Source organism: Meles meles, chromosome 4 (genome assembly GCF_922984935.1).
Source record: "Meles meles chromosome 4, mMelMel3.1 paternal haplotype, whole genome shotgun sequence".
Lineage (NCBI taxonomy): Eukaryota > Metazoa > Chordata > Mammalia > Carnivora > Mustelidae > Meles > Meles meles.
The window spans coordinates 13,235,321-13,255,023 of NC_060069.1; the positions used below are offsets into that span (position 1 = coordinate 13,235,321).

At 40.7% G+C, this 19,703-nt stretch overlaps 1 protein-coding gene across 1 annotated transcript in view; it reads right to left on the reverse strand.

The window, feature by feature from the left end:
• TBC1D5 (TBC1 domain family member 5) overlaps positions 1–14,120 on the reverse strand; it is a 579,401-nt gene extending 565,281 nt beyond the window's left edge. The window contains exon 1 of the mRNA XM_046002325.1: positions 13,969–14,120. The gene's annotated coding sequence lies outside the window, so the exon portion shown is untranslated. The remainder of the gene's footprint in view (positions 1–13,968) is intronic.
• Between the last annotated feature and the right edge of the window lie 5,583 nt (positions 14,121–19,703).

Consider the following 19,703-nt stretch of genomic DNA (forward strand, 5'->3'; position numbering starts at 1 on the left):
ACAGCATCCTTCTAAAGAATGAATGGGTTAACCAGGAAATTAAAGAAGAAATGAAAAAATTCATGGAAACAAATGATAATGAAAACACAACAGTTCAAAATCTGTGGGACACAGCAAAGGCAGTCCTGAGAGGAAAATATATAGCAGTACAAGCCTTTCTCAAGAAACAAGAAAGGTCTCAAGTACACAACCTAACCCTACACCTAAAGGAGCTGGAGAAAGAACAAGAAAGAAACCCTAAACCCAGCAGGAGAAGAGAAATCATAAAGATCAGAGCAGAAATCAATGAAATAGAAACCAAAAAAACAATAGAAAAAATCAATGAAACTAGGAGCTGGTTCTTTGAAAGAATCAATAAGATTGATAAACCCCTGGCCAGACTCATCAAAAAGAAAAGAGAAAGGACCCAAATAAATAAAATCATGAATGAAAGAGGAGAGATCACAACTAACACCAAAGAAATACAGACAATTATAAGAACATACTATGAGCAACTCTACGCCAACAAATTGGACAATCTGGAAGAAATGGATGCATTCCTAGAGACATATAAACTACCACAACTGAACCAGGAAGAAATAGAAAACCTGAACAGGCCCATAACCAGTAAGGAGATTGAAACAGTCATCAAAAATCTCCAAACAAACAAAAGCCCAGGGCCAGACGGCTTCCCAGGGGAATTCTACCAAACATTTAAAGAAGAACTAATTCCTACTCTCTTGAAACTGTTCCAAAAAATAGAAACGGAAGGAAAACTTCCAAACTCATTTTATGAGGCCAGCATCACCTTGATCCCAAAACCAGACAAGGATCCCACAAAAAAGAGAACTACAGACCAATATCCTTGATGAACACAGATGCAAAAATTCTCGCCAAAATACTAGCCAATAGGATTCAACAGTACATTAGAAGGATTATTCACCACGATCAAGTGGGATTTATTCCAGGGCTGCAGGGTTGGTTCAACATCCGCAAATCAATCAATGTGATACAACACATTAATAAAAGAAAGAACAAGAACCATATGATACTCTCAATAGATGCTGAAAAAGCATTTGACAAAGTACAGCATCCCTTCCTGATCAAAACTCTTCAAAGTGTGGGGATAGAGGGCACATACCTCAATATTATCAAAGCCATCTATGAAAAACCCACTGCAAATATCATTCTCAATGGAGAAAAACTGAAAGCTTTTCCGTTAAGGTCAGGAACACAGCAGGGATGTCCATTATCACCACTGCTATTCAACATAGTACTAGAAGTCCTAGCCTCAGCAATCAGACAACAAAAAGAAATTAAAGGCATCCAAATTGGTAAAGAAGAAGTCAAACTATCACTCTTCGCAGATGATATGATACTATATGTGGAAAACCCAAAAGACTCCACTCCAAAACTGCTAGAACTTGTACAGGAATTCAGTAAAGTGTCAGGATATAAAATCAATGCACAGAAATCAGTTGCATTTCTGTACACCAACAACAAGACTGAAGAAAGAGAAATTAAGGAGTCAATCCCATTTACAATTGCACCCAAAACTATAAGATACCTAGGAATAAACCTAACCAAAGAGACTAAGAATCTATACACAGAAAATTATAAAGTACTCATGAAAGAAATTGAGGAAGACACAAAAAAATGGAAAAATGTTCCATGCTCCTGGATTGGAAGAATAAATATTGTGAAAATGTCTATGCTACCTAAAGCAATCTACACATTTAATGCAATCCCTATCAAAATACCATCCATTTTTTTCAAAGAAATGGAACAAATAATCCTAAAATTTATATGGAACCAGAAAAGACCTCGAATAGCCAAAGGAATATTGAAGAACAGAGCCAAAGTTGGTGGCATCACAATTCCGGACTTCAAGCTCTATTACAAAGCTGTCATCATCAAGACAGCATGGTACTGACACAAAAACAGACACATAGATCAGTGGAACAGAATAGAGAGCCCAGAAATCGACCCTCAACTCTATGGTCAACTAATCTTCGACAAAGCAGGAAAGAATGTCCAATGGAAAAAAAACAGCCTCTTCAATAAATGGTGCTGGGAAAATTGGACAGCCACATGCAGAAAAATGAAATTGGACCACTTCCTTACACCACACACGAAAATAGACTCCAAATGGATGAAGGACCTCAATGTGAGAAAGGAATCCATCAAAATCCTTGAGGAGAATGCAGGCAGCAACCTCTTCGACCTCAGCCATAGCAACATCTTCCTAGGAACAACGGCAAAGGCAAGGGAAGCAAGGGCAAAAATGAACTACTGGGATTTCATCAAGATCAAAAGCTTTTGCACAGCAAAGGAAACAGTTCACAAAACCAAAAGACAACTGACAGAATGGGAGAAGATATTTGCAAACGACATATCAGATAAAGGGCTAGTATCCAAAATCTATAAGGAACTTAGCAAACTCAACACCCAAAGAACAAACAATCCAATCAAGAAATGGGCAGAGGACATGAACAGACATTTCTGCAAAGAAGACATCCAGATGGCCAACAGACACATGAAAAAGTGCTCCACGTCACTCGGCATCAGGGAAATACAAATCAAAACCACAATGAGATATCACCTCACACCAGTCAGAATGGCTAAAATTAACAAGTCAGGAAATGACAGATGCTGGCGAGGATGTGGAGAAAGGGGAACCCTCCTCCACTGTTGGTGGGAATGCAAGCTGGTCCAACCACTCTGGAAAACAGCGTGGAGGTTCCTCAAAATGTTGAAAATAGAACTACCCTATGACCCAGCAATTGCACTACTGGGTATTTACCCTAAAGATACAAACATAGTGATCCGAAGGGGCACGTGTACCCGAATGTTTATAGCAGCAATGTCTACAATAGCCAGACTATGGAAAGAACCTAGATGTCCATCAACAGATGAATGGATAAAGAAGATGTGGTATATATACACAATGGAATACTATGCAGCCATCAAAAGAAATGAAATCATGCCATTTGCGACGACGTGGATGGAACTAGAGCGTATCATGCTTAGTGAAATAAGTCAATCGGAGAAAGACAACTATCATATGATCTCCCTGATATGAGGACATGGAGAAGCAACATGGGGGGGTAGGGGGATAGGAGAAGAGTAAATGAAACAAGATGGGATTGGGAGGGAGACAAACCATAAATGACTCTTAATCTCACAAAACAAACTTGGGGTTGCTGGGGGGAGGTGGGATTGGGAGAGGGGGAGCGGGCGATGGACATTGGGGAGGGGAGGCGTACCATAAGAGACTATGTACTCTGAAAAACAACCTGAGGGTTTTGAAGGGTCAGGGGTGGGAGGTTGGGGCAACCTGAGGGTTTTGAAGGGTCAGGGGTGGGAGGTTGGGGGAACAGGTGGTGGGTAATGGGGAGGGCACGTTTTGCATGGAGCACTGGGTGTTGTGCAAAAAGAATGAATACTGTTACACTGAAAAAATAAATAAAAGGAAAAAAAATAGATCAAAAAAAAAAAAGAATATACAAAGAGCTCTTGAAAATCAACAATTAAAACCCAAAAAGGCATTAAAACAATAAGATAAAAGCAATCTATCAATCTATGCCAAGACGTTAACCAAAAGCAATGATTTATAATACCTTCTGGTAGCAAGTTATGGGCAAATATAATTTATACTCTGCACTAAAGTTAGGGTATAAATTAACACTATCTTTCTATTAGGCCATTTGACAATAAGAATCAAAATCTAAATTATGCATTCCCTTTATATAATAGTCCCATTTCTTAAACACACACACACAAATAATAGTCCTATTTCTAGTAATATACTTGAGTAATAACATCACTGCATAAGACTTATAAAAACAAAAATAGGAAAACAACACAAAACTGATTAAAATTAGGAGTTACATGCACAATTAAAACCTAAAAATTCTGGAACTATACAAATAACAGAAAACATATAGTTAGGGTAGGAATAGGCATTACTTTTTTAAAATTTCACTTTATGCTTTCATTTGATTTTTAATTAGTGATATACTATGATTCTTGGGAGGTTAAAAATATAGATAAGATTTAACTCATCCAATAATTTTTGCAGTTTGATTTTTTTGGTTTTTTAGGTCTGTATAACAGATGAAAGAGTCACACATTCTTTGTTATTTTCTTCATCAGGAGATGGAGTTTAATTCTCCTCCCATTGACTCTAGGCTATTTAACCAATAACAGAGCAGTTTTACAAATAACATAAGGTAGAAGTAATGTTCATCAGATTGTCAGCTTCTACGTCCTACCTCTTAGAATGCTTGTTCTTGAGACATTCATACTCAGAACCTACCACTCATACCCAGGCCACATGGAGAAGCCTCACCCAAGTGCTTTGATCAACAGCCCCAGTTTAGCTCCCAGACAGCATCCAGATCAACTGCCAGCCATGTGAATGAGCCATATTGGAAATGGAAACTCCAACCTCCAGTGAGCTTACACCAAGTGAAACAGATCAACTAACCCTACCAAATCCTATACAAATTATAAAATCATGAGTAAATAAATATTACTGTTGTCATAAGGTACTAAGTTTTGGAAGGGATTTAATCACACAGCAATCAATAACTGAACAGTCTCTTATTTACTGCTATATATTCAGCATTTAAAACAGTACATGGTATGGGACGCCTACTTTTAATTGTCACAGCTTCAGGAGTATGAGTAAAGATGGCATACATGGTTTTGGTGGTGACAGAGCAGTCAGAAGTGGGACAAAGACTGTCAGGTTAAAAAGGCAATTATAATACATAATGCTATGTTGTAGTACAGCATATCTGGCCAGACAGGAAAGGACAACAAAGATACAGTGGTGTAAGATGCTCTGGAGAAAAGTGATTATTTCAGCTAGGACCTCACAAGAGTTAGTAAAATCAAGAGATAGACTATTCCAGGCTTTAGGTAAGCAAAATCCTAAATAGTTCCAAAAACTCAAAGATCTCAGTGTTTTATAATGAAATCATACAGGGGGCAGAAGGAGACACAGGACTGAGCAATGTGATGGAAGGGTACTGAAATGTTTTAAGCTATAGAGTAAGACAATCAGCTGAGAGCTCATAAAGATCACCTGGATCCTGGGACACCAGTCAGAAAACCCTACAGAGACAAAGGAAAAAGATGATGATCTGGAAATGATATACCAGAGTAGGAGTAGCGGGCATAAAGAGAATGGATTCAAGACTCAACAATCCACTGAGACTGATGCCATTACATGATGATCTGGGGAATAAAAGGTGTCTATCAGGGTTCTGGCTTCAACAACCAGAAAGATGGTGGAGTCATCCACTGGAGCTAATTCATGTGGGAGGGGCAATAGCTTTTATAAGAGAAGATGGTAAATTCAGTTGCAGATGTTATGAACATGAGCAGTCTGTGGGCCATTAAAAGTATAGTTATCCAACAAGCAACCAAATAAACAGGTCTAAAGCTCACAAAAGAAATCAGGATTGGAGATCTAAGATTATAGACTCTTCAGAAGCTTTTTCTCTCTTCATAACATTAATCTCTCACTATCTCCTCAGTCACTCAGATATTATTCTACAATTCTCTCACAATTTATCTTTATAAAGTATCTCTAATTGTATTAATGCTTCCAAAAAAGTGGTGTTACATTATGAGGAAACCCAAGTTTAATCAACATTTTGCCACACCCTTTGTAAGGCAGGATGGGTGACGGCCACTGATTCTCACCATTATGCAGGCAGTTTTAGTGACAAAAAGGAAGGAAATTAGGGGACTGCTCAGGACTACTTTACAGACCAGGGGAAAGCATCTGTAAGCCTGACCAGAGCACAAACGAGGTAGTGGAGCTATTCTCTTAAAGATAAAAGGAAGTGCATCTGAAGAATAAATAGGAAGCCAGAAAATCATTAAAAGGGCAAAGAAGTACAAAAGGATAACCAGAGAGTAGAAGGGGGGCAGAGAAAAAAGAGATACATCCAGGCACTTCCCCATCCCTACCTTTCCTATTTTGTCCTATCGTCATTGCTTCCTGGTCTATCACTTCCCAATGGCTTCCATTACACTCTGTTCTGACAATTACATAATTTGGTTTGGAGAACTTTAAGTAGACCATAGCAAGACCACAGCTTGAAAAGAAAATTCACCATAAAATTGGAAAATTATACTGACCAGAGAAAGAAAATCATGATACCTGAGATACTGCAGATATATAAACCCAATATTGCACAGTTTGATTTCTGTAGTCTATCAGTATTCCCTTATAATTTCTGCCAAATCACAAAGAAAGAAATCCAAGCTCTAAGGAGATGAAAATGTAAAATCTCAGAATAATTGTTTGGGCAGTGCAGCTAGACAGCCACAATTAAGAAGGAAGCTGCAGGCCCTTTAACTTAAAGTACCAGAGTGTTGTGTATTACCATGAGTATTTTGACATAAAAAGAGAATCACAAAACTTCTGAGCCAGAAGGTCCTTAGAGATTATCAGTTCCGGCTATTATGACAAAGTACCATAGACTGAAAGGCTTATAAACAACAGAAATTGATTTCTCACAGTTCTGGGGTCTGAACTCCGAGATCAGGCTGCCAGCAAGGTCAAGTTCTGGTTGTAGGTCCTTGTCCAGGCTGCAGACTGCTGACTTCTCATTGTATCTTTACTTGCCAGAGAAAGGAAGCACTCTCTCGACTCTTATAATGGCACAAATCCCATTCGTGAGGTCTCCACCCTCATTACCTCATCTAATCATAATTCTTTCCCAAAAGTCTCACCACCTAATACCATCACATGGGAGAGCGAGGGAGCAGGGTTTCAACATATAAATTTTGGGGGGACACATTCAGTCCATAAGAGAGATCACTTGCTGAAGTGGTTTCCAAATATTTTTAAATCCTTCTTAGAACTGAGTAGATCAATTAACAGTGACACGATATCAAAACACTGTATTTCAAGTCAATGAAATTAAGAAAATCATTCCAACACAGCTTCCACAAATGAAAATTAATCATGGAAAAAAAAACTCTATAAAAATGGCTGATATCAGATAGTATGCTTATCTACTTGGAAAATGTAAGACAATCAACTGAAAACCAGTCATGATAAATAGATTCAGAAAGTGACTAATTACAAAATACACCCACAAAATATCAATGGTTCTTCTATTGACCAGCAATAGTCAGGTAGAAAACACACACACACACACACACACACACACACACACGGAGAAAAATCTCATTTCCACCAATAACAAATAAAACACAGTGGGACTGAGTAGAAGACAAAATGATAAAATTTCTGATATACATAAAGAATAAATCATTCATTAGTACTGAGAAAACTAATCAAAAGCTTAAAAATTTAGTACCCTCTATTTCACACTACACAACTAACCATGTTCTGGAATAACTGTAAACTCAAAATTTTAAACTGAAACTATGAAAATAGTTTAAAATATAAATAACTATATAAACAAAAGATAGGAAAAGCCTACAAAATTCATAAAGGAAGAGCAAGATTTACCTACATAAATGTTAAAGTCTATAAGAAGGCAGAAGAGGAGGAGGTATAAAGTCAAGTATGCCCAAATAAAGCCCAAATAAAATAAAGATGAAAATACCCAATAACCGCAAGTACAGGACCTCTCAGCTTTGTAGTTAAGGGTAAAGTGGTACAATTTGGTCTTGTGTTTCAAAACTATTAAACATGGGCATATCTTCGGACCTACTAATAATTCCACTCACAACAATTTTTCCTAAATAAATCATAATGCATAGGCACAAAGGAACATTAGCTACAATAATGTTTAGTGTAGCACTGCCTGTCATATAAGGATTGAAAGGAATCCAGGTGTCCAAGAATGGAGGACTACTAACAGCACCTTCACACAATGAAACAGTCATAGAACTACTAAAAAGTGTGTGGCAGAGTAACATCATTAGTAATATAAAATATTAAAGGAAAAACAAACACAAGTAATAAAATAACACAAACCTACTTTTAGTTTAAAAAACAGGTGTATCTACACGTGTTTATCCATATATACCTACAATACACATACACACACAAAGCACGGGTAAAAAAGTTAAAATTAACCCCTGAACTACTAAGAGTAATGAAGACTGGAGAGAGGCGGCAATTTATCACAAGCCTCCCTATGCCATACATACCTACCTATCAAAATGAGTATTCTTACTACAAGACTCCTGGACCTCATGAAGGAAAAAAAGTCTAGTTTAACCAATGCACAGAGAAAGTGGTACCATCTACCCATCTCCTACCAACTCCACCTTCTCTCATAACCCCCACCAAGAATCCAGAGCAATCAGTCCACCATCTCATCCCAGGGTGGCAAGAGATATAATGTTAGTAATTCTTCTTTGATTCCTAGAAGGTAGCTACTGGAATACCTCCAAAGGTACCTATTCTGGAAAACCTGAAGGGGTCCATTCTGATACCCACCAATTACCAGAAAACAGAATGCACCCATCTAGAGCCAGGACCTGTAACTTAGGCTCAGTCTTCTTGCAGTGCTATACCACCCAACTCCACCACAAGGCAGTTCCATCTCACCTCCCCCAAGGTAGTTACATAAGTGGGGGGTTTACTTCTCCCTGATCTAATTATTTTGAAGATCGGTATTTACAAGTAAAGACCCAAACTGCTTACTTCAACCTTTTTATCTTACTTAGATGTTTAGTAACAGTAAGAAAACTTGGTTGCTAACCAACATTTGCAACTCGGTTTTCTGAACTAATACTTGCAGTACAAATTTGACTTTTTTTTTTTCAGCCTCTCTCAAGACAACATAAGCCCCTAAGAGAACTGAAGAAATTCCCAATAGTGCAGACCATTACCTTTGATAATTTGTTTTTCTAACATTTTCACAATAGGCATTACCTTTTGTAATAGAAAAAAAAATTTCTAATATCAGGCTAAGCTATTATACTGTAATTATTAACTTAAGATATTCATACACAGCAGGGCACCTGGGTGGCTCAGTGGGTTAAAGCCTCTGCCTTCGGCTCAGGTCATGATCCCAGGGTCCTGGGATCGAGCCCCACATCGGGCTCTCTGCTCAGCAGGGAGCCTGCTTCCTCCTCTCTCTCTGCCTGCCTCTCTGCCTACTTGTAATTTCTGTCTGTCAAATAAATAAATAAAATCTTTAAAAAAAAAAAAGATATTCATACACGGCAACATTTTCTTTAGATATACCACAACTAGTCTATCATAAGTTATCATACAAAACTAAATATGATCATTTTTAAAAAGCAAACCATTCTCGGGGATGCCTGGGTGGCTCAGTCGGTTAAGCAGCTGCCTTCAGCTCAAGTCATGATCCCAGAGTCCTCCTTGCTCCGCAGAGAGCCTGCTTCTCCCTCTGCCTCTGCCTGCCACTCTGCCTGCCTATACTTTATCTCTCTGACGATTAAATAAAATCTTAAATAAATAAATAAATAATAGAAAAAGCAAACCATTCTCAATGTAGACTTCATGACCCATAAAAAGGTACATATACACATTCTTGTCAACACAAATTTATAAAAATTTGCAATCATCCATAATGCCTCTTTCAAACCTCCTCAGTCTATTTTGTCTCAAAAAAGTAATCCAATAATCACCTTCCCTAGGCAACTGAGTCAAGAAAAATTGTAAGTCCACAATTACTAAATATCTTCATGGGGTCAGAGACACCACATGTAGCATAGAACAATAACTGAATGATACTATCTTCAGAAGTTTTTCGCCCAAACTAGCGGACACTTAATGAGCATCTATTGCATGCCAGGTCCCATGACAGGTGCTAAAAATAGAAAATGTTAACACACAAATCCCATAATCCAGCTCTTTTTCTAATCAAAGAGACAGGTACTATGATAAAATATAAAATAGAGAGACAGAGATCCCAACCCCTCATCTCCAATTCCAAAAATCCAAAAAACTCTAAAAACTAAAACTGTTTTCTAAGCTGTCAACAAAACACAGCCTAACTAACATGAGGCTTTTCTGGTCTTTTTTATTCTACTTAGTGTGAACATTATAAATTTGCTGGGAAATTAATGTGTACAACTATGGGGTGATTGTTCCTATCCACAGGAGGTTTCAGGATATAAAGCATATGCCCTATATTAATTCTCTAAATTCCAAAAATTTTACTTCTGAGACACATATGTCACCCTGGGTTTTAGATAAGGGGCTGTAGATCAGGTCTGGAGTATGCACAGACAGATGGATTATTTCAAGGAGCAAAGGAGTCTGCTGAGGGAGGTAAAAGTTATACTCAGAAGAGCCTTCATAAATAAATGGGTTATTAGTTATTAGTTATTACTAGGCTTCACAACACTACACTAGAAAATTTTAAACCAATCCTTTCACACCACCAGTAAAAACATCTTCTTTTATTTCTATAGTCTTACTTCCTTATTTTGAAAGATCTGAGCAGCAAAACCAAATTTATTAATATTTAATCCCCCAAAGGGATAAGAGCATTACTATACCAACTTTGTATTTAATCCAAAAAGTACAAACTTACAGTTTTGCTGGCCCATACAGCTTCATACCAAATAAATTCCAAATACCAAACAATTCTCATGAAGTTCATTCAAATACAGTCAGTCATGGTTATGTGGATACAATCAGCCACACTGTAGATTATCCAGAGTAAAACACAGTATCTAACATGTTAGACACATGTTGCATACATGCAACCTCCTTGACAGCATTACCTGTCAGACACCAAGCATTATATATGTGTATATACTATGCATACATATATACACACATACACACACACAAATATACTCATTTAATCTTCAAATCAATTTTCTGAGGTACTTATTATTATCATCCTCACTTTAAAGTTGAGAAAACTGAGGCACTATGAGGCTAAGTAACTGACCAGCATAACATTACCAGACATCACAACAGCGTATGAACTGTGAGAAAACATTTACAACAGGTATTTGTTATACTGACTTGCTTCCCAAATTATTATCCCAGTTAATGAAGAATCAATGCTACTAGAATCAGCCCATAGGCCTTCTCCTCTCACTTCCTCCTCCTCCAACTGCCCACAGCCACAAAATCTCATTTCTCAAGTTCCAGTACACACACTATAACACTACTGCCATTCTAAACATCATCTGCCCGTGTTAAGAGAAATGTCTTAGACCAAGCGTATAAGCACCACTCCTCAGGCTGGTGCTGATACAGGACAAAGCTTTCAGTGGCCAAAGACAAAAGGACACTGAAGTTGTCCTTATTACTTTCCCATTGTTAAAATATGGTAACAGTGACTCATGCTTAGATTGTTATCGTCCTTACTGGTCAAATAAAAAAATCAGTGACCCACCAATCCCCCCCACAAAAAATCCTAAATATTAGGCTAACAAATACAAGATAAGTCTATTATGTATGCATAGAGGGGGAAAAGGGGTGGAAGGTAGAAGAGAAGCATAGGCAAAAATGAAGAACAAAAACTTGCAGAGTCAAAAGGAAGCAGACACTACTTTCACATTTAACAGTGACTTACAGACTTGAAAGAGATTGGCCTGGCAGACAGGTGCAAACAAATAAAGCTTTGCAAATTTCAGTATCTTATTCAGAAAAGATTACAAGCATTGAGGCAAGTTTTCATTATATGATGGGGGAAATTTTTTAAAAGATGAGAAGTTTGTATTTTAAAATGAAAGAAAATCTCATAATTTTCAACAATACTAGGAAAAGGGAATTTTGAAAAGTATCATTAATTTATTTTCTTCATAAAAGCTACATTCAGAAGATTAAAGTATGGACTGTAGAGTCAGCCAGTCAGAGCCCCAGCTCTGTGTTAGCATAGGATTTTTATCCTCTCTCTGCTTCAGTTTCCTTAAAGATTATCGTGAACATCATATGAGTTAAGATACATAAAGTGCTTAGAACAGTGTCTGGCACTTCGTGCTTCAAAAGCACGGTCGTAAATATTATTTAAGAACATGAAGAAACAATGGCAAAGTAAGGACTAGAATGAAAACGATAAAGACTACAGTGCTAAAAGCAATTGATGTTACATTTCAATAAAGTTTTTATAGGTACAACCATTTTTATAGACAAAGTATGAGGTTAAGTATGACACTTTTCAACTTTCCAATTTACATTTTCTTGATTAGATTAGGGGAAAAATCTGAATCCATTTAGGATAACCTCAGCAGGTGGACATCCTAAATTCTTTACAAGTTTGTTTCCAAGGCTCAGGAATGCATTCCTCAACTGAGGCTGCATCTGAGAGAAAAAGCAAACACTCAATACTTTCACTAATAAAAGAAAATTTTATCCCAGCAACGGATTCAGAGACACAGGACTCATAGTCCATAAATTGATAAAACCCAACTACCCATAGCTGAGTCCTTCAGCTAGAAATACACCAGGCTTCCACAGAAAATTCACAGGCCAGGTGATATATGCACCATAGCCATACACACGTGGCATCCTCACTTCTCCAGGCTGGGGCAACTCACTCCTAACTACTATCCCCTCCCCTGGAATCCCAACACAGCCTCTTCACCTTTCATAAAGGATCGCCCTAAGAGGAACTTTCTCAGGTCATCCTGCCTTTTGCTTTCTCTCAAACCACCTCCACACTCAGGATGAATTAAAGCACTTAATCATTGACGCTTGCTACTCAAGAATTGTTCCTTGACCAGCACCATCTAGGAGCTTATAAAAAATGCAGAATATCAAGATACATTACAGACCTACTAAATCAGAATTTGCATTTTAAAGGAGAGCCCCAAGGTATTCCTATGCATATTAAAGATGGAGAAGCACTTGTTTGACTCTACTGCAGAATAGTTGTAAAAATTTTAAATGCTCAAGTTGACATCTGAATTTAGAGATTTGGTATGAAAATTCCAAGACGTGGAATCAGAAAAGCTTATTTAGAGAAATGACTGACATATAAATGAATGTAAGTGATCAAAGGTTTGTTTTCAACAATGCCTACATTTACTACTACCTGCTTTAAGTCAGTATTTTGTTCAACAGCGCACTAATAATATACAGTTTCTTTGTACTATATTTTGTTGTACAAAGTACAAATAATGACTAGTTCTAGAAATCTCTGCGCAATTGGGCCCAAAGCCGTGCAACCTGTACGCTACAATTTCGGGATTTAGTCCAATTCGGAGTTGACAAATGGAACTCATTCCCGAAAATTATTCAGAAAAAAAATCTTAAGGATGTGAACTTTAAATCATATTCCTGAAACTAAAACTAGTTAATAGGTATTGGACGAACTCTACGTCATTTGTAGAACCAAAAATTGTATAGGAGGTCTGTGTTCGTTTTTCCAGGAAAAGGAGGGGAAGGAGCGATCAACTTTCACAAAGTTTTTCTTATATCCTTAAAGGCCTCAACTTGCATGTTCTTACAGGTGAATAAACTTAAGTCGTACTAAAACAGGGTAACGTTGCTCTCCTCAAAGACGAAAGGCTTCTCTAGTCCAAAAGCTGCATTTTAAAAGGTTCGGGGATTCCGGGCCCGTTTCGCTTCCGGCCTGCGAAGGAAGCGTGCCGCCCAGGGCTGATAGGAACGGGAAATTTACCAAGTAGGAAGTTGAGCCACAATCCAACCACCAGGCTCTGACCGCCTGCAGCAGTTGGCTTTGCAGCCTAGACCCCAACCTCCCGAGGCAGGGAAGGCAGGCGGAATGGGGGGAGCAGCCCCCTCGCCCTACCCGCCCTGGAGCTAGAGGAGCCGCCCTCCCACCACCCAACCCCCACGCCGACCCGGGAGGCGCACAAACGGGGGCGGTGCGACTACCCGTTCGCGGCGACAGCAGCAGCACCCTCAGGCCCTCCCGTGAGACGGCGGCAGCTGCAGCAGCGGCGCTGGGAAAGGCGGGAATGGTCCTGAGAGGCAGAGGGGGAGGCCGGGGCGGGAGCGACTGCATGTGGGGTTGCACTGGAGGGAGGCGGAGGCGCTCAGGGGGCTCGGCTTTTTTTACGATTATCATCATCATCATCTTGTTTTACCTGTGGCGCAGAAGGGCTCCCCAGCTCCTACTCCCTGAATCCTCCTCCTCCTCCCCTCCTCTTTCTCTCTCTCTCCCTCAGTCTCTGCCGGGCGCTCGTGGAACCAGCCGGGCCCGGCCCGACCAGAAAGAGAACAGGGCGGGAGGGGGCGGCGGCGGTGACCAGCGACCACGTGACCACGCTCGCGCCGTAACGGCGACCGCCTCCTGCCGAGCGCCCTCCCTGCGCTCCACCTCTAATAACCCCGCGGCTCGAGCGCCCAGGACGCTGGTGCGCAGGCGTCCGCCCGGCCCGGAGGCTGCGCGGGAGCGCAACGCGCTCGCTCTCGGGGCCCAGTCTATGGGCCCATGCGAGGCGCGACGTGGGGGGGTGAACCGCAGGCCAAACCCTCTGCGGAGCCAGCCGGCTACCAGTACGCATGCGCGGGAGGGCTTTTTCCACTACCCCCTCCCAAACTTTCTCCCTGTCCTCTCTGTTGCGCCCCAGCCTGCGCGCAGCTGTAGCCTTAGGAACCTGGTACCGAGATTTCACCACTCACACCCACCACCACCTCCCCAGGAAGGGACTGAGAGTAAGATGTCAGCCCCCGAGAAACTCCTAATAGGCTGGCCCTCCTGCCTCGGAATTTACATTTCCTAGATGCGTGTAAATGGCCTTCTGATGCTGAGTAGACTCCTATTCATGCTTCAGGACCCAGCCTGTCACTTACTCCGAAACATACTCTGCTCTACTTTGGGGAAGTCATTAACATTTTATGCAGGTCTACTTTCTTATAACCCACATAAGTTTTGTTTTGTTTTGTTTTACAAATCCGCAATACTAGGCTCAGATTTTATCTCTACTCTGAAAACCTACGACAGTATGTGTCTTCAGCATTGTATCTCAGTAAAATTCTGATGACTGTCAGAACACAGGCAATGCCTAAATTCTAGGTCTTTGTCCTCCACTCTACTTACTCATGATTTAAGATTCCCTTTACCTTTAGCACATGGAATGCTGGTGTTTGTTTCTCAAATATGAAAGCCTTTAAATGGGAATGCTAATTAGAGTGGTAAATGCTTCACCTAGTAAAAAAGATTTATGGTCTTTTATTGGCCTATCTTCACAAAGAGCTCCAAAAGAAATTGATAGTGTTGAGTCCAGAAGAAGGGAACCAAGAAAGAAAAAAGAAAAAGGTCAAATTTTCAAAGGTTAGCTAGCCTCCGTGGAGGGTCCCTGTGTGGGAGACCTTTGTTCAAACCCCTCCCCTTTGCACAGGGATTCCCTCGATTTCTGTTGGCCCTCTTTGTTGCAGGAGCTGGACGAGTCAACTTAATGCCTCTTGCCAAGTCTAATCAGGGCAAATAACTAAAATGTAAAAACTTCCTAAATATCATTTCTGGCTAAGTCCTGTCATCGTTACGGTTAAATGAGGTGAATACCTAGATGCTGTTCAGGAACTGTAACTAACAACAAAATTCCAGAAAATATTGGGATATATGCTAAGCAAGAAACAGTATTAACAAGGGTTCAGAGAAACTAGGAAAATCACAGCCCTCAAGCCTCCAATCTGATAGGTCTGAAATGTTGATGGACTTTTTTCTACATCCACCAATATAGATGCACACACAGTGATCCCACCTGATAGCTGCAGCTACTACCCAGGAGATGCTAGTAGCACCCCATTCTAAATACATCCAGTCCAAGGTTCAGAATCTATGAGAAACTATATTTTGGTGGCCTATGATAAACCCCAATATCCATGTGCTTGTGTAATACTCTCCCCTTGAATCTAGGCTGGACCTGTCACTGCTTTAAACAATAGAATGGGGCAAAACTGCCAGTTCCAGGCAGAAGCCATAAGAAGACTTCGCAGTGACAACACTGAAATTTACTGGAACCTGTACTCATGGAAAACAGAAATGATTAAGAACCCCTCCCCCCACCTGTTTGTGTTCTGGGAAATGGCTTACTACAAAGAACCACCCTTCTCGGTATGACTTAGATGGGACTCTGTCCACTCTTTCTCAAAAGACTGGCAGATGACTCCTGGTTTACCTGTGACAAGACCAAAAACAGATCTTTCCCTTTTTGCTTGAACCTGTTGACAAGGTTAGGCACAAACCCTTCAACATCCTTTGTCTCATGGATGATTAGCTGAGATTAGAACTGTTTGTTGCCTTGAAATTACCTAGACACAGATAAACATGCCCTGGCTAAGACATCTCCTGATTATCCAACTGATGCAGGCTGATGGGTCCAAGGACCCAGAGGGGTTCCCACAAGACTAGCCAAGAGGGTCTTTGTCTTTGTACAGGACAGGAATCAAATGAAAGTCAAGAGGAGAGTTTATTGAAGACATAGAGTGCAGACAGAGCATCTGGGAGACGCTTTACTTGGGGTCTGTTGTTTTTATTGAGGACTGTGGTCTTGTGCACATGTCTTCTCAGACATCCAGGAACAAAGATGAGTGTTTAAGTTTTTTCCATAAGTCATTTATGCCCTGGAGCCAGGGATTTGAGGAAAATGTTCATGAAGACCCCACCTGGTCACTCCTTAGATGTTATCTATTGTGCTGGAAGTCTCCAAAAAAATCATTAACTTCTTGACCTTTGCAAGGAAGATGTACATTATCTGTACTATAAGGCACATGTAGGGTGGGGCTGTAGGTCCTAGTAAGAAAAGAGGCAGCAAAAAAGCCATCTTTCATGGGGTTCCTTCTATTTCCCTATCTCACAACTATAAGCCATCCCACTGATAACAGGTCTACTGCTCCCTATAAAAGTACAAGGCAAAGCCCTGCTGAGACACTCTGATCTTCAAATCTGGGTACTCTCTCCATTGTAATAGTCTGCATAAAATCTATTTCCTTGTTCGTTCAGGTTTTTTTTTTTTTATAGGAAATTTTTTTTTTTTAATTTGACAGAGAGGTCCCAAGTAGGCAGAGAGGCAAGCAGAGAGGCAGGCAGAGAGAGAGAGAGGGAGAAACAGGCTCTCCACTGAGCAGAGAGCCCGATGTGGGGCTCGATCCCAGGACCCTGAGATCATGACCTGAGCCGAAGGCAGAGACTTAAACCACTGAGCCACCCAGGCGCCCCTCGTTCAGTTTTGTTTTTGACAACAGCTTCTATTTTTGCCCTTTGGAAGAAGAACCATGGAAGAAATCTAACTACTCCAAGACTGCCATGCTGTCAGAAGTCTAACCTAGCCGTTTCAAGAGGCCAAATAGAGGAAAACTTGAGGACCCGGGCTAATCGCCCCAGCTGTGCTCCCATTGGACACAACACAACCTACCATGCATGTGAGTGAGTGAGCCATCTTAGAAGTGGATTCTCCAGCCCCATCAAGTTGCCCCAGCTGATGCCACATGGAACAGAGATGAGCTATTTATTCTCCACCATGCCCAAACTGTAGAATTGTGGACAAATAAATAAAAGTGTCACATTAAACCACTCAGTTTTGTGGTAGGTAGATAGATAGCAATAAATAACCAGAGTATCCACCTGTCTGCTAGAGATGTGTTCCAAGTGCCCTCACAGGCAACTCAAACCCAACCTGCTCAAACCGAGTTTTGCAAATCTCCTCCAAACCTGCCTCTCTCTTTTGCTGGTAGTGCATTCATCCAACTGAGACTCCAAACAGACAACCTGGGAGCTTCCCCTGACTACTCTTTATCCTACCACATTCAGTCACCAAGTAATGGGCTTTTTTCTCCAGCTCCATGCACATCTTACCTCAGATCCTCTTCATCACTCTCCTGAATTACTGAGTACTGAGAATTAGTCAGGTTTTTCCATGTTGCAAGGAAGTGTCATACATGTACTCAGATTACCTTAGAGCTTTATTGTGGGGCAGGGACTGAAGAGATGTGGAAAACCAGCCCAATCATCTTCCATCACCTATTTTGGGTGGTTTCAGGCTACGAGGCCCAGCTGGCCTTTTGGAGAACCACAGAATAGCCCCATCCTTTAGGCCACAACAGTAGCTCTAGGGATTCAGCTTCTCTCTAACTTCTCACATCCTTAATCTACAAAAGAAAACCCGAGGGGTCTGTTAGTCCCTAAATGCTACAGAGTACCCTGACATGGCTGAGACTTGGCCTATAATCTAATCTAGGAAAAAGAAACTAAAATAATAAAGCTGATGATTAATAACTCCATAAAACATAAACATTGTATGAAAATTCATTTTGAGTTATGCTACTTATAATACAATTCATATTTTAAGGTAGAAACATTAAATTTGAATTACAATCAGCATTCTTAGAAAAATAGCAATTAAGACACTTAATTTTGCTACAACTTGGTTCTCTTCCTTGGCATCTATGTGCATTCTCTGTCTCAGGGCATGACAGAGTGTGAAGTGCACACACACACACAGACAAATGCAGATGTTCTCTAGGAAAGTTAGAAGCCCTCTCCTAGGCCTCTGCCTCTGGGGACACTCAGCCTAGACCCTTTTGGCCAGGGCAACGTCCACATCCCCCTCTCCCTCAACTCCACTCAACACATCTAGGTAAATAGGCCACATTCAGATCCTGAAATTGCCATAGGGACCTAGAATAACATAATAACAAGATGTACATTCTGCAATGTGGTGGTGAGAAGGTATGGTAAACATGGGCTGTGTGTGGAGCTGGCATTTGGAATCATCTCCTCCCTTAGTAAGTACCCGGTATAGCATCCAAGGAAATATCTTGTCAGATTTCCTGCTGTAAGGAGCACAGCTGACTTTTAGCCTCAGCTGTTGTCTTGCCAGACCCACAACTGTGTTTATGCTGAGATCATATTTCCCCTGGGCTCCTCCTAGTCAGTGACTGGGCGCAGCAGGGGTATTAGTGCGGGCCCATTGTTGAGGGATGCAGGATTCCTCCAATGGGCAGTTTTGGCTTAAAGATTCCCCACTGGCCTGGTCAAAACATTCTTATAACTCCTCGAAGTCTTAAGATCTTCTTGGTCAATCGTGCTTCCTTTCCCCTTAGCTTTTACAGTTATCAGAACTGCATTGTTGTCTGGTCTCTCCCTAGTCCAGCTTCCACTTCCTTCCCTGTATCCTTCACTAATACTTTCTCGGTCACACTTATGTGCATCCAATCCCATCATGGTGTCTGCATCTGTGAGGACAAAAATTGAAACCTTCCCCCATTCTGGGACTTCCTCTGGTCCATCCTCAGACTAGAGCTACAGGGTACAATTATGATTCATTTCAAAAAAAAAAAAAACTAAATTCTTTAGTTATTTTTTATTTGAGGTTTTGAAAAACTTTTCATCTCCTAGAGCCATCCATTAAGTGCAGCTAACCTCAGCTAGGGATAACAATAAGCTAAGCCTTTCACTCCTAAGAAAATAAGATACTTTGAGTTATTTTGATTGTGAAGATAAGTAAGATTATAATAAAGACTGTGAGGCTAATAATGAAAGTTACTAAAAGTTTTATGAGATAACAAGGGCCATTTGGCCCCTCCCCTCCCCATCCTGAGTTTCTGTAACAGCTTGGGAACTGTTTGTTCTAGTGCATAATAATATCTCCCACAAGGCTCAATCACCTCTCCCTTTCCCCAACTCCATCCTTAATCAAGAACCTGAAACAGGGGCGCCTGGGTGGCTCAGTGGATTAAGCCGCTGCCTTCGGCTCAGGTCATGATCTCAGGGTTCTGGGATCGAGCCCCGCATCGAGCCCCGCATCGGGCTCTCTGCTCCACAGGGAGCCTGCTTCCTCCTCTCTCTCTGCCTGCCTCTCTGCCTGCTTGTGATCTC